Raw genomic sequence first — 15,790 nt, 5'->3', positions numbered from 1 at the left:
GAATAAAATGAATTTTAAAATAAATATTTAGGGGGATCAGATACATTCTTCCAAATTTTGCAAATTGCTCATGTTGCTTCTTTTCACATGTTCTTAGTAGTTACTCATTTCCTAGTACTGATTTGTATATTCCCTATCTCCTAGTTGTGATTTGTTGCTATTTTGTGAATGGACTTTTTTTGCTTTATTAATTCTCAAGAACGTGTATTCACAACTTAAGAACTCATTGTACATTTTGGTTGCACATTACTTACAAAGAGCACAACACCAATAAAACTGGATGTATCAATGACTATGGCCTGGATTTTAGTTTCCGAGATGAGTGCACAGAGTCGGGAATTTTTCCTGCCTTGCTGCACCAGTCTCGGAAAAAAGTGCCCTGAATGGCGATATCTTCATTCCAGCCGGGTGGGTTCATGCTGGAGTTGGGCCCAACAGCCCCCAGGAACAGTTTGGAGGTGGACATAGAAGCTTCTGTATGCAGAGGCAGGCTGGCTAAAAGGCCTGCCTTAGTTCTCTGGGACTTTGTCCCACTTATGTTGTTCAATATTAGGCACTCTAGCCCTCACCCCCAACCCACCCACCCACTCACCATGCCCCATCCATACAAACCGATGCCCCTCCGCTCATCTACATGGCCCCTCATACCTTCCATGCCAACCCACACCCCTCCACTCATCCTCATGGCCCCTTATAGCCCCTGTGCCAACTTATTACCAACTCATGCCAAACCATGCCCTTCACCCTCCTTTGCCTTTATAGCTTCCATGCCAATTCACCCAGTATCCACCATGGGTCAAACTCAGGAACAATGTTGAGATGAAATAAAGTTCTAATTATCTATTACAGACCTCACTACATAAAAAAAACACTCTCATTGATAACAGCACATGCAATACACTTAAATCCCAAGTACTTATCCCATATAAAAATAAATATTTGTATTCATAACCTCACATCAAAGACAGTTAATCCCTCAACTTCTTGGAGGTGTCAGTTAACTCTGAATTTACAGTGACCCCACCCCCTCCCAAGCAATATGATAATGAAAGGTTGTGAAAGCAGTCAAATAGTAATAATGCTATAATGATAAATCCTTGGGGTTATGTTAACAAACAGCTATTGAAACTGCATGCACCAATTTTTTTTCAACTCAGTGACACAGGCAGGCTGCTTTTTTTCAAAATTTAAAGGCAGGGCACTTAAATAATTTTGCAGCTTGGCAGTTCCACAGATCTTATCCGCCCTTTATGAGCATTCATGTCTGCTCTAAAAAAATCATAAATCACACACTGTGGGATAAGGCCCTTGCTTCAATGAAAATGGGTTCTGTTTGAACTCAGGAGTTCAAATTGCCTGCTGGTTCAGGTTTCACCCATATGAGAGTCACATCCCACCCCCCGTTATATACCGGTGAAAATGTGATGTGTCTGAAATGGGGGAAGGACTTTTGAATCCAGGGTCCTGGTGCCATTTTGGAGGTCAAAGTTTCCAATACTAGGAGAACTATAAATCATACATTGAGTTAACTTGTTGGACTTTGGTATTAGGTCATAGTATCAGAGGAGCAATGGAAATTGTGGGGAAGAGAGTGAAGAAATTTTGTTCCAGGAAAGTTAATTATCCTCAAGGCTAAAAGGTACACAGGGATTTATTGGTATTGCTTTACTTTAGGCTATGCTGGAAAATGTGCAATTTGTCAGCCAACTGCTGCAAGCATATGACATTCTTGAATGAAGGATCTGGTCTAATCTGGGGATTCCTTTCTCATGCCAGGCTCTGAATTCACCCACGGTGAGTCCCCTTAAGAGCTCCCCAGTGTGCCAAACTGGAGTGAAGGCTGGTAGATTTTTGGGAGTTGTCAAGGGAAAGCAGGCCTCCCTCCAGACTGAGAGGATTGCAGCAACAATGGGATGCTTCTGGTTCACCCCCACGTGTAAAGTTTGAGGCCAATCAGATGCAAGTATGACATATACATTGCAGATATAGTATCACACCCGAGATGTAATTGGGGAAGTGTCATAGGCAAAGCACATTAATGCTGTTTATATATTAGTGGATCCCTATGACATTACTCTGGTTGTGTCAGTGGATATGCTATTTTATAACAATGGGCAGAATCTTCTGGCTGGCGTGCGGGTGGCGGAGTCCGCATGCCAGCGCTTAAAATGTTGTGCGCTATCGCGCAAGCGTCCCGACATCAGCCCGCGGCATTGCGATATTTCGGTCAGCGGGCGCGCTATGCAGTGGGACGCACGCCTGCCATTAATTAAAAGCCTTGCTAAGGCCATTAACTCTCCCATCGACCAGGATTTTGAGGGGCCTGTGCGAACTTCGGCTCTCATTTCCTCGCCCATTACATAGAAATATAGAAAATAGTAGAAGGAGTAGGTCAATCGGCCCTTCGAGCCTGCTTCACCATTCAATATGATCGTGACTGATCCTCTATCTCAACGCCTTACTCCCATGCTCTCCCCATACCCCTCGATATCTTTAGAGTCCAAAAATATATCTATTTCCTTCTTAAGTATATTCAGTGTCTTGACCTCCACAGCCTTCTGTGGTAGTGAATTCCATAGGTTCACCACCCTCTGAGTGAAGAAGTTTCTTCTCATCTCAGTCCGAAATGGTCTACTTCATATCCTGAGATTGTGAACCGTTTGTTCTAGATCCAACTCAGCCAGAGGAAACATCATCCCTGCACCCAGTCTGTCCATCCCTGTCAGAATTTTGTGTGCTTCAATCAGATCCCCTCTCATTCTTCTAAACCAGTGACTACAGACCTAATCTGCCCAACCCCTCCTCATATGACAATCCTGCCATCCCAGGAATCAGCCTGGTGAACATTCGCTGCACTCCTTTCTTAGGCAAGACGACCAAAACTGCGCACAATACTCCAGGTGTGGTCTCACCAAGGCCCTGTACAGCTGCAGTAAGACATCCTTGCTCCTGTACTCAAGTCCTCTCGCAATGAAGGCCAACACACCATTTGTCTTCTTAACTGCTCACTGCACCTACATGCGTGCTTTCAGTGGCTGGTTTACAAGGACACCCAAGTCCCTTTATACGTCAGCATTTCCCAATCTATCACCATTCAAATAATACTCTAGCATTCTACTTTTTCTACCAAAGTGGATAACTTCACACTTATCCACTTTATACTGCATCTGCAATGTATTTGCCCTCAACCTGTCTAAATCGCCTTGAAGTCTCTTAACACCCTCCTCATTGCTCACATTCCCACCAAGTTTTGTTGTCATCAGCAAACTTGGAAATATTATATTTGGTTCCCTCATCCAAATCATTGATATATATTGTGAATAGCTGGGGCCCAAGCACTGTTCCCTGCAGCACCCCACTAGTCACCGCCTACCACACTGAAAAAGACCCGTTTATTCCCACTTTGTTTCTTTGCTGCTAACCAATTCTCAATCCATGCCAACATATTACCCCAAATCCCATGTGCTTTAATTTTACACAGTAGCCTCTTTTGTGGAGCTTGAAAATTCAAAAAACACCACATTCACTGGTTCTCCCTTATCTATTCTGCTAGTAATGTCCTCAAAAAATTCCAGGTTTGTCAAACATGATTTCCCTTTCATAAATCCATGTTGATTTTGTCTAATTTTGTTGATATTTTCTAAGTGTCTTGTTATACATCTCAATTGCTTGCCAACTTTTAAAAGGCATTTTGTTTCCATTTATTTTTCTAATATGGTAAACCATGGCCTGGACTTTCATGGAGTTGGGAGGACTTTAAAATGGCAGGTGGAACCTGATTCCAGGGTTCCTGCCTCCATTCCCATTCTGGCAAATTTTGCTGTGCAGGGTAAGGGTACAGATAGTGGGGTAGTGAGTCTGCATGCAGCACTTCCACCCTGGCCAACTCTTATTACAGGGTGAACATTTCTATACCTCCGCCACCCTGCAATTTCAATGGAGCTGGGCCCATTCTATAGGGAAATGTGGTTCATGGCACCTCAGAGGAGATGTGAACTATGGGGGAACCCTAGTCCTGAGTCAGGAGCTAAAATTAAAAAACACAGCCATTCAACATTCCCTTTCAACATTGTTTTATAAGAAAGCAAGAGTGGAAATCAATCACAACCATTTGTAGTATCAATAACAAAAAGCTTTTATCCACTTCATTATACTTAATCTTGTGCAGATTATATACAGGCATCGCAAGTACTCTTCAAAGAAATATTAGGTATTACAAAATAATAAGGATGTCTGATTCAGTGCTGCACAACAGACTTGTAAGCAAAATTATAGCTCATGGAATAAAAGGGACAGTAGCAACATGAATACAAAATTGGCTGAGTGCCAGGAAACAGAGAATCATGGTTAATGGATGTCTTTGGGCTGGAGGAAGATTTGTAGTAGAGTTCCCCAGGGATCTGCGTTGGGATCCTTACTTTTCCTGATATATATTAATGACTTTGGTGTACAGGGCACAATTTCAAAATTTGCAGATAGTATGAAGCCTGGAAGCATTGTGAATTGAGAGGGGGATAGGGTAGAAGTGCAAAAGACAAAGACCAGTTGGTGGATTGGGTGGACAAGTGGCAGACGAAGTTCAATGCGGAGAAATGCAAAGTGATTCATTTGGTAGGAAGAGTATGGACAAACAATATAAAGAGTGCAACTCTAAAGAGGTTGCAGGAGCAGAAGGACCTGGGTGTATATTTGCAAAGTTCATTGAAGGTGACATGACAGGTTGAGAGAGCGGTTAATAAAGCATATAGTATTCTAGGCTTTATTAATAGGGGCATAGAGTACAAGAGCAAGGAGGTTATCCTGAGCTGGTAAAAGACATTGGTTCGGCCTCAGCTAGAGTGCTGCATCCAGTTCTGGTCGCCGTGCTTTAGGAAAGATGTGAAGGCATTGGAGAGAGTGCCGAAAAGACTCACAAGAACAGTTCCGGGGACTAGGAGCTGCAGTTATGAAGATATATTGGAGAAGTTGGGACTGTTTTCCTTGAAGACAAAGCGGAAAGGAAATTTGATAGCAGTATTCAAAATCATGAGGGTCAGGACAAAGTAGATAGGGAGAAACTGTTCCCACTCTAAAGTGGAGATAGTAGCATAGTGGTAATGTCACTACACTAGTAATCCAGAGGCCCAGCCTAATGCTCTTGGACATGGGCTCAAATCCCAACACACCAGCTGGTGGAATTTAAATGCAATTAATAAATCTGGTATTATAAAGCTAGTCTCAATAATGGTGACAACTATCATCGACATTGTAAAAACCCATCTGGTTCACCAATGTCCTTCAGAGAAGGAAATCTGCCATCCTTCTCTGGCCTGACATAAATGTGACAGCGATGTGGCTGACTTGTAACTGCCCTCTGAAATGGCCTAGCAAGCACTCAGTTCAAGGCCAATTAGGGATGGGCAGCAAATGCTGGCCTTGCCAGCAATGCCCACATCCAATGAAGCAATATTTTTTTTAAAAACTTGTGAAAGGAACGAGAAGAACCAGATTTAAAGTAATTGGCAAAAAGAAGCAAAAGTGACATGAGGATTGATTTAATAACAAGTTAGATTTGTCCAGACTCTGAGCACAATACTAGATGTTTCACCACAGATTTAGCAATGACCCATTTCTGATGATTAGGGGTCATCAATAATTGAGGATTGTATAGCAGTCGTTTTACTAAAATCAGGAACTGATTTGGGTACAAAATACATTTGTCTTTAGTCTTATAGCTGAAGCATCAAACTCTAATGAAAGCAGAAAAAGTATGGAACACAGAATAATTGGTTCAAATGGACCCAGTTTAGATGTTAATGAGTTTGAATCTCAAAACAGGCAGATATTCAATGCTGGTGACTACTGGAAAATATACAACACTACTTGCAAAAATAGATTGCATGATTCATACATGGCAAACTTACCATTAAAAAATTTACAGACGACCAGAACTTATTTTCAGAATAACTTCTTATCACCAAGCTCAAATAAAGCATGAATACTTTTCAATGAAAAGCTGAGAATTGCTCTAACATTAATTAATATGAAAATAATATTTTGTATGCATGTAATATGTTTGTAGTCATTAGATCTTAAAATGTCAATTCACTTACAATCGTCCTTTGGCTTGATGCTTAATTAGGTGCTTTACTCACAGTAATGGTTGTTGTGGAAAAAGAAAAAAGATGTACAGCAGTGAGTTGGTACTCTTCCACATGAGTGCACAACATGCTACTGGACAGAATAAAAGGGCCTTTATCGTGCATTTAAACCACTCCATTGCTGATAATGAGTGTGAAGGTGGAAACATATTCCACTGCCAGCATTCCTCAGATCAATGAGCATAAATGTATGAAAGCCCTGATCTTGCATCTAAATTATCAAATTGAATATAAAATTATCTAAATTAAAAATGCACTTGGATTGACTCATGACGGAGGTTCACCTGTGCCAGAAATATAGAGGGTGGGCTTCATTGAATTTTGCTACAGGAATTGGGGAGATGTTGGTACACTTCATGTCATTGGAATAGTAATCCAGAAGCCCAGGCTAATGGTCTGGGGTCATGGGTTCAAATCTCACTATGGCAGCCAGTGGAATTTGAATTCAATTAATAAAATCTGGAACTAAAAGCTAGTTTCAATCATAGTGGCCATGAAACCGTTGTCGATTGTCGTAAAAACCCATCTGGTTCACTAATGCCCTTTCGGCAAGGAAATCTGCCATCCTTAACTGGCCTGACTTACATGTGACTTCAAAGCCTCAACAATGTGGTTGACTCTTAACTACCCTCTGTAATGGTCTAGCAAGCCACTCAGATCAAAGGCAATTAGGGATAGGGAAAAAATGCTGGCCTCATCAGCGACACCCACATGCCAAGAAAGAATCCCCTGAGGTGGTTTGGAAGGATCCCAAAGTATGAAAGCCTCATTCTTATAATTTTCACTTCTACAGGAAAAGCCTGTCTTGTTCCAGTTAAGGCTGCCATTGTCTTGCAGCAGATGGAATAATTCTAATGGCCTGACTTATGAAGCTTAGACAGTTAAGTAGGTCTCCTCTAATAAGAACACAAAACTCAAAAAACTCATCAGGTCAGACAGTATTTGTGGAGAAAATCAATTAATGTTAACCATTAACTAATGGTTCTGACTTGCTGAGTTTTTCCAGCATTTTTTGTTCGTATTGCAGGTTTCCAGCATCCACAGTACTTAACTTGTGTAAGTCTCCTTCAGTATGTCCAGGAACTTGGAGATGTTTATAAATGTGGGCCTGGTAGGAAAGATAACATTGCTAAAATGGCAGACTACTCAGCAAAAACTTCCAATGCATGGAACAAAATGCAGCAGAAAATAAGGAAAAAATATCTTTACCAGCAACCTAAACTATTGTTTTTCTTTAGAAAACCTAGCTAAGAAGGCAGGTTTTCAGAGACAACCAATGCACATATTTGGGCGAGGTGCACATTATGGGCAGAGCCTCACTGAAGTCATGAGCTATAAAGTAGAACTAAATTTTAAGATGTTTGCTATTGAAATGAAAATCATGTACATTTGCGGTATGGCCTAATTCTCTCCCTGCAGGATGTGGCAAATTGAAATGGGAATTTAACATTGAATCCCCACCACCTCGGAGTCTCTGCACTACTAGACAGCCTTTACTAAATCCGGGCCAAAAGTTCACCCTTAGTCATTTTAATATATTTAAACCAAAGATTTATTCAAATAAACAGTTAGCCTTTATTTAGAATTGCCTACAATTTTAAACCACTTCGTCACTGGAATTATCATTACAGTGATGGAAAAGTGCAATGATAGCAGACATTATACAATGAATATACAGGCAGAAAAAAAACCAGATCATGAACAATTGCTACAGCATTCAGCTCTTGACAAAGGTACAAGAGTTAAGTGCTGGTCCTGATTGGCAATGATGCGCAAGTTTTCTCTGAGGGCAGTTTTTATTCTTTACCAAGTAATCTTGGTCAAAAAGTGAAGACCATCGCTCAAAGGTTCCCTTAACATATTTCTCAAGCAGATCTCCTGGCAGACTGTCCAAGGAACCAAATTCAGTTGTCAGAATCTGTGAATCTGACTACCCATGCCTTCAGTTCCAACTGAGTATTTTGAACGCAAAGGAAACATACAACAAAAAGTGTTCAAAATATTGCTACTAATCTAAAATAGATCTCAAGTAATGATTTTTGGTGACAGAGTAGATTAATGTAGCATATTGGGAGGATGGATCAATTTGCTTTATGGCAGTACTGAAGACTGAGTATAAAATTCGAGGTCGAGGGGTGGCTCTACTCAGGAGTAAGTCCATAGAGGATAATTGAGTATTTTTCAATAGACATTAGAAAGAACATGCAGGCTAAGTATACAATGAAGTGCAACAAAAGTAAATTAAAATATCTTCAAAATAGGTCAATGGGCAAATTCAAAGGGAGATTAGAACGAAAGAAAGGAAGGATGCAAAACTTTAAGGGTGAGTAGCTATTAAACTGAATAAGATGAAATAGAAACAAGTCAAAAGAAATCGGTCATGCAAAGCGAAAACTAGAAATAAACATAGTAACATATGCAAAATTGAAGACTTACAATTTCTTACAATATTAAACAGTAGGGCAATCAATGAGGAAGTTCAACTTCCTTTGAGCCACTGAGTTTATGTAAGGATGAACTGGAGATGATTAACAGGCTAAATGATATCCTGGAGATTTTTGACAAGGATGGCATGGATAATATACAATCACCATGCTACCTTGGACACATCATATGTGCTTTAAGACAAAGATTGACATAATGTGGAATATGATCTAGCTAAATGAAAGAAACCAAACAAGACTCTTAAGGAGCTAGCTTCAATGAAGGGAAAGGTACTGTCTGGAGTGTACCCTGTCTAAATTATACAGAAATGAATTGTAAACTCAATGTTAAACTGTTAAATTTGCTGATGGCACAAAACTGGAGGAAGGGTTGGGGGGAATCCATGGGCTTCAAGGAAATAACTTAGATCTTACAGAAAAAGCTCAACAAGATTTGCAGCTGGGGTACTGGCAAATGAAATTCAACATAGACCAAGGCAACCTAACATTTTACATTGAAAAACGTAGACATACTCCATGGACATGATGCAACTTATTTCGCATATGAAAAAGAACGCAAAGGTGACATGAGAAAAATCTTTTTCACACAACAAGTGGTCCAGGTCTGGAATGCACTGCCTGGAAGTGTGAAGGAGGCATTCAAGAGGGCATTAGATCATTATTTGAATAGAAACAATGTGAAAGGGTGGGTGCGGGGAAAAGGCAGGGCAATGGCACTTGGTCACAATGCTCATTTGGAGAGCCGTGCAGACATGATGGGCCTAATGACCTCCTTCTGTGCCATTAAAATTCTGTGATTCAGTGAAGAACTGGGATTGACTGTTTGGCTTGTTGTTCCCCAGGTGTACACAATGTGAGGTGACAAACAAAGCAATCAGAATGCTGGGACATAAGCCAAATCAGTTGAGTTTGAATCCACAGGGGTTATGCTGAAACTGCAGGTGCCTTAATCTCACTAGGAGTACTGCCTACAGTTCTATTTGCCATGACAATAATGCTAAGGGGCAATAAGGCTGATTCCTGTTGTCAAGGAAAGAGCAACGAGGATAACAGGACTTGTAACCCTTGAAGAAGAGATGTCACAGAGAGGGTGCCAAAGAAGTTTTATCATGTACATCATTACTCTATAGAATAGTGAAGGTAAGCTTAGGGCCAATGTTAGGGAATATTTCCTCACAGTGATGATGGTGGGTAGGTTACTTGGTTGAATGGATGAAGCTAGGACAGTGGACAAAGCTGCTTCACGACAGAGCCTCTCCATTTAAGAACCAACTAGATACTGTAAATCATAGAAAGCTTGTAGGAGTGGTACTCTGGAAACAGAAAATCAAACAGAGCCTTCTTTATCCGAACCTGTGTTATGTCAAACTTGACCCTATAAAAAGATTTATGGACATACAGATCACCATTGTTCCCACTTGCCTTTTGGGGTTTTTTTTTGATGGAATTTTGATTTAAGGGTGGGAGGAAGGGGGAAAAGTGATTAACTGATCACCAACTTTCTTAGCTAAACATTTCTCCTAAAGTCTGAATATAGGCTTCACTGCCTTTTGGTAGTTCATACAAGAGGTAACTCTCTGTCAACAACTACTAAATGATTCTTCAACTGTTTGTGAGGAGTGGAGGAAGGATATCAGAGAGGAGCCTCACCATTTTCTCACTATATATTTATACCTGAGAATTTTCTAGCAGAATCACCAAATAATAATAGGGCTGACATTCCCCTTTTGCTAGCCCAGGGCACAAATCTGGTGCCCATCGTTGCTCTAGCTAAGATTAGCTAATTTGGCACAGACCAAGCAGAAAACATGGAATCCTCTCTTTTTTTGTTGAAAGAAACAACATATTTTACATGTTTAAATTTATTCATCAGTTGTTGTTTGTATCGTTCAATGCCTTTACAAAAGTTAAGTGAAGATGAGGACCTCAGTACTCTCCCAAAAAAATCAGGTTTCTACGTGATACTTTTGCCCAAACTTGATTTGGTGAGTTTAATTTATCCAATTCCCAAGAATGCACCAATTTCAGTCAGCTGTTTTGATGTGATTTTTTTTCTTTTCCTCAGAGCAGTTTTTGCCCAGTAGCTTTACATAAATAATTCCAGATTTGTATGGCTTAGTATTACACCAAGGAAGATTCCATATTCCCTCTGCATGATTTACAGTACGGGTGCAGAAGCTGGTCCAAAGTCACTCACCAAATATAATGGTTTAATAACAAACATATTGCCACCCATTTCCTCTTTGGAATAATACATGCACTCCACAGTCTTTAGAAAGCTGAATTAAACCCAAAATGACAGACATTTTCAAACTAGCAAGTAAAATCTATTAAATATTAAATTTAATAAAATGGAGCATATATTTCATTGTAACCTACAAAATAAGTTTTAATGTGAAAGATACTTTAAATGTTAAGGTTTCACATTATATGATTCCCATTATCTGCTATTTATAAGTTTTCAAAATTGTTCCAAATACTGAAGAATCTTTCATCCATCTTTTCTCAATAACTGACACTCCTGATGTCCAAAATAAGCATTTAAACAAAACTATATATAGATAATATATATTTCACATGATTATACCTATTCATTCAGTTGCCATTTGAAATTTTTAATGTTTTCACGAATCATAAAGTTTATGGCACTGAAAGAGGCCACTTGGCCCATCGTGTCTGTGACAACTGAAAAACAAGCCACCAAACATTGGTCTATAGCTCTGCAGGTTACAGCACTTGGAAGTGCATTTCCAGACATTTCTAAATGAGTTGAGGGTTTCTGCCTTTACTACCCTTTCAGGCAGTGAGTTCCAGGCCCTTACTACCCTTTGGGTTAAAAAATGTTTTCTCATCTCTCCTCTAATCTTTTTAACAATCACTTTAAATTTATGCCCCCTAGTCACTAACCTGCTAAGGTAAATAGGCTCTTCCCAGCCACTCTATTCAAGCCCCTCACAACTTTGTACATTTCAATCAAATCTCCCCTCAGCTTCTTCTTGTTCCAAGGAGAACAACCCCAGCCTATCTAATCTTTCCTCATAGCTGTATTTTTCCAGTTCTGGCAACATCCTCGTAAATCTGCTCTAAACCCTCTCTACTGCAAATACATCCTTTCTGTAATGGGGCGGCCAGAACTGCAAACTGTACTCATGTTGTGGCCTAATTAATGATTTATACAGTTCCAGCATGACCTCCCTCCTCTTATATTCCTTACCTCAGCAAATAAAGGAAAGGATTCCATATGCCTTCTTAACCACCTTATTGACTTGTCCTGCTAAATTTAGGGATCTGTGGACCTTCACTCCAAGGTCCCTCACTTCCTCTACACCTCTCAGTATTCTCCCATTAATTGCATATTCCTTTGCCTTGTTTGGCCTCCCCAAATGTACCACTTCACACCTCTCTGGGTTGAATTCCATTCACCACTTTTCTGCCCACCTGGCCAACCATTGATATTTTCCTGCAGTCTACAGCTACCCTCCTCACCATCAACCACGTGGCCAATTTTTGTGTCGTCTGCAAACTTCTTGATTAAGCCCCCTATATTTACATCCAAATATGTAATACATATAATGTATACATATATGAAGGTTTTACATGAAGAATTCAGTACTCTCCCAAACACATAGGCCTGTACTTGATATTTGATTTGGGCAAAAGTAAGTACAATTTATCCAATATCTCAGAATGCATCAATATCAGACAGCTGTACTGATGAGATATTTTTATTTTCCTCAGAGCACTTCCTGCCCCATAGTTTCTTCAACTAATTCTCAAAAACAAGCAGATGAATTTCAAAAACTTTACTGCGGTATTATTTATAGAGTAATTATTTTAAAGAAGAGAAAATATTCTGAGAGAGAAGAAAAATATCTATACTCATTACATACTTGTTATATATTTTGTTTTGTGCTGTCTGAATTTTAGAAAGTTTATTAAAAGTGAATAAGGGCAAGAGGGATAAAGAAAACATACAGATAGGTAGAGAGAAAAAAAGGGCAGTTCTAATTTACTAAATGATTTTTCAAAGCAAACAATGCCACTTTGAGGGAAACTTGATTCGGGGAGGGCAAGAAAGATTGGGCAGCTGGAAAAATGGTTGAGAGTTACATAGCTTCAGGTATCTTGGTGTGAAGATGAATGTCATTTTAAAAATATTTTGGGAATAAGATGGTATTCTGTAAAGACGATGTATGTGTGTGTGTGTCCATGATTAATTAAAGTGGGAGATGGTTAATAGAGACAGCTTGTCTGAGAGTTGAGAGGTAAAAGGGTAAAGGTGCTAGATGCATGCAGTGTAATGACAGGCTATGGTGAAGATAGATTTACAAGTAAATAGGTTGGGTTTTAAAAATTTGCATTAGAAGATAGGTAGGGACTTAGCTTTTCAGCTGTTTAATTTCAAAGGGGAGTTTAAGGGACTTTTACAAATGACAAAGCTTTCATAAGTAAACAAGGGAAGGTTATGAACTTTAATTTGGCCTGAAAGTAGAGGCAATAGGAAAACATGAAAGATTTTTATATTTTGGAAAAGTTGAGCTCAAAGAGGTGCAGAGGACAATGAAATCTGAGATGAAAGGGGAAAAGGATATTTAAGATGTTGAGCTGAGTTGTGGTGGAAATCTGAAACAGCCATTCAAACCAGAAAAGTCTTTGTTTCATAAATCAGTTTGTTTTCTGAACTTTCCGGGATTTCCACAGCAGAGTGGAAGTGCTTGAGGAGTCATGTGGTATACCTTCACTAAAGTAACAGCAGTTTTGCCTTGGGGTAATATTACTAGATTTTTATAGTTAACATCTATAAGGGAGTTGTTGTTAAGTAGTTTACTTGTGTTCTGACAAGTGGGTTTTTTTTTGGGGGGGGATGTTTTGTAAGACTATTTCAACTATATAACTTTAATCTGATGTGTTTAAGATTTTTTTCTTCTTATTAATAGATCTTTTAACGTTTTAAAAAAGCTAAAGGTGTTGCTGGAGTTCTACGCTTGGATCAGTAGCTTTTCCTCCTGGTTTTCAAAATACAAAAAATAAGTTACGAATGGTAAGACAGCTTTCCCTCTGCGATCTGGCTTGCTCAGCAAATAACATCGGCTGTGGTCGTGCCACTTGGCACCCAACCTTGGTGGGGGTTGGGGGAGCAAACGCAATTGCATTGAGCGTTAAAGGTCAGTTGTGTAGTAGAGGATCAAGTGGGAGGGAAAGATCCAGAGTTTGATGGGTAATTTATGAGGGAAAGAGATGAGATCATGATGGGAGTGCAGGGACAGTAGGAACAGAAATGGCCAGTAAATGCAATAGGATCAAAGGGTTTGCGGTTACACATGCAATTGGGGGTTGGGACAGGAGCTACATTTTGCAACCAATGCCCAAATTAAGTTTATACTGCCACATCATATCTGTCAGGAAGATTTAATAATTCTCATAATGTTATTGGAATTTATTGTAAAACAGAGTAATAGTGGGGTCTGTGTCCAAGAGCGGAATTTTCTGAGCTCGCTGGCAGTGGGTGTAATAGTTGGTGTACACAGAAAATATAGTGCAACCTGCTTCATGATGGCGTGAAGGCAGTTCGCGATCATCCGCTCAGCCCGCCAACGGTGAGCCATGTTTCCCGCCATCAGCCGGCAGGGAACTAATTGTAATACGTTAGCATATAATTAAAAGGCCATCCCGGCAGGCTCTTGAAGCCCCAGTGTATCGTCCGTCCACGTCAGCAGGAAAGCACACCAACGTGTTTCACAACAGCACACAAGCAATGTGCGCTTGGCGGCCTTCACCGGGGAGAACTGAGGTGAGTGAACAGCAGCGCTCTCCACAGCTCGCCCATTATTTATAGAACTCAGGGGTACCGGGGGCAACTGATGCCTGGCCTCACAGTTGACTGGGTGTGGGGGGGGGCCGTGGGCAGGAACGGTGTCTGGGGGCAAGTGCTGGCCAGCCTTGGAGGCAACTGCTGAGGGGGGACGGGGGGGGGTGGGGTGGGGGGGGAATGAAGTGCGGCCTTGGTGCTGCATTCCGTGCACAGGCAATCGAGGTGGGGGGCAGGGTAAGCGAGGGGACTGGCCATGCATTAGGGACACCTGTATAAACTGACCATGCCTCTGCAACTAAGACAGATCAGGCGCAGCCACAGTGATATGATTGGGGTCAGGCTCCTAGCCAGTCCGCCCGTGCATGCAACGTGGAGGCACCAAAGAGCCACCAACCGCTCCATACATTACACGCCACCACCACCTCATGCCACCCACCGCCCCCCCCCCCACCCCCCCCCCACCACCTCACCCCGGCACAGACGTCGGAGTAGTTGGACTGTACAAGTTGTAAAATCTCCGTGCCAACCCTGGCCATGTAGCAGTCACTGCTGAAGTCACTCACAGCCCCTTGCAATCTCAGTGTCTTGGTTTGGACCAGTGTCTCCCATGTCGCAGGTTGACAGGGCAGCCATGCAGCGCAGTCATCTCTGGCCATCCAAGGGGTGACCAGCACTCTCCTGGAAGCATTAAGGGTGGTCACACAGGGCCAGGAAAGATGCTAAGTACAGCCATGATTACCAAATCTCTCTCTCTTTCATGCTGCAGGATGACCACATCAGGATCATGGATCCTGGTGACCTAGCTGTAAGCCTGATGGACTACAGACACTGCAGCAGATGGAGGAGAGAGTGACCAAGGCACCTGGCCGTGTGAAGGCAGGAGCAGCAACCTCATGAAGAAGGGCAGCAGGGGCTCCCACACAAGCTGCCCAGGAGCAACAGCTAGCCGTGGCTGGTTGGCGCCTAGCAACACGCATAGATGCCGCCTGCCATTCCTGCAGATGACTGAAAACCAGTGTCGCATGTCAAGGGACCTGGTGGCTCACATCTGCCACTTACTGTAGGACTTGGCACCAAAGGGACATGGAGGGCATCCACGGTGAAATTCAGAAGCAGTGTGTTATTATTTCCAAAGATTACAAGTAAAATGAGAGATTTTTATTATCAGAGAGGTAAAGTTCAAAGACATAGTGAAACAATGGGAATTTGCATTCAAAGGGGAAAATATGTATAAAGGAGTGAAGTTTGTGTGTAAGGGCAGGCATTCTAAGATCTAAACAATTGTGAAAAACCTTCAGCATCTAAGCCTCAATCTGCTGTCTATAAAGAACTGAAGTTAAGAAAACTCACTTTGAATTGGATTGTTCAGGGTACTGTGTTTCTTTGCCTGGGTC

At 41.2% G+C, this 15,790-nt stretch overlaps 1 protein-coding gene across 1 annotated transcript in view; it reads right to left on the bottom strand.

Annotated features, from left to right (window-relative positions):
• lnx2a (ligand of numb-protein X 2a) overlaps positions 1 to 15,790 on the bottom strand; it is a 221,609-nt gene that overhangs the window by 35,930 nt on the left and 169,889 nt on the right. The gene's annotated exons all lie outside the window — the stretch shown is intronic.

The sequence above is a fragment of the Carcharodon carcharias genome, chromosome 11, assembly GCF_017639515.1.
Source record: "Carcharodon carcharias isolate sCarCar2 chromosome 11, sCarCar2.pri, whole genome shotgun sequence".
NCBI classification, from domain to species: Eukaryota; Metazoa; Chordata; class Chondrichthyes; order Lamniformes; family Lamnidae; genus Carcharodon; species Carcharodon carcharias.
The sequence above is the reverse complement of the archived record's forward strand: the minus strand, read 5'-3'. Positions and strand labels throughout refer to the sequence as shown.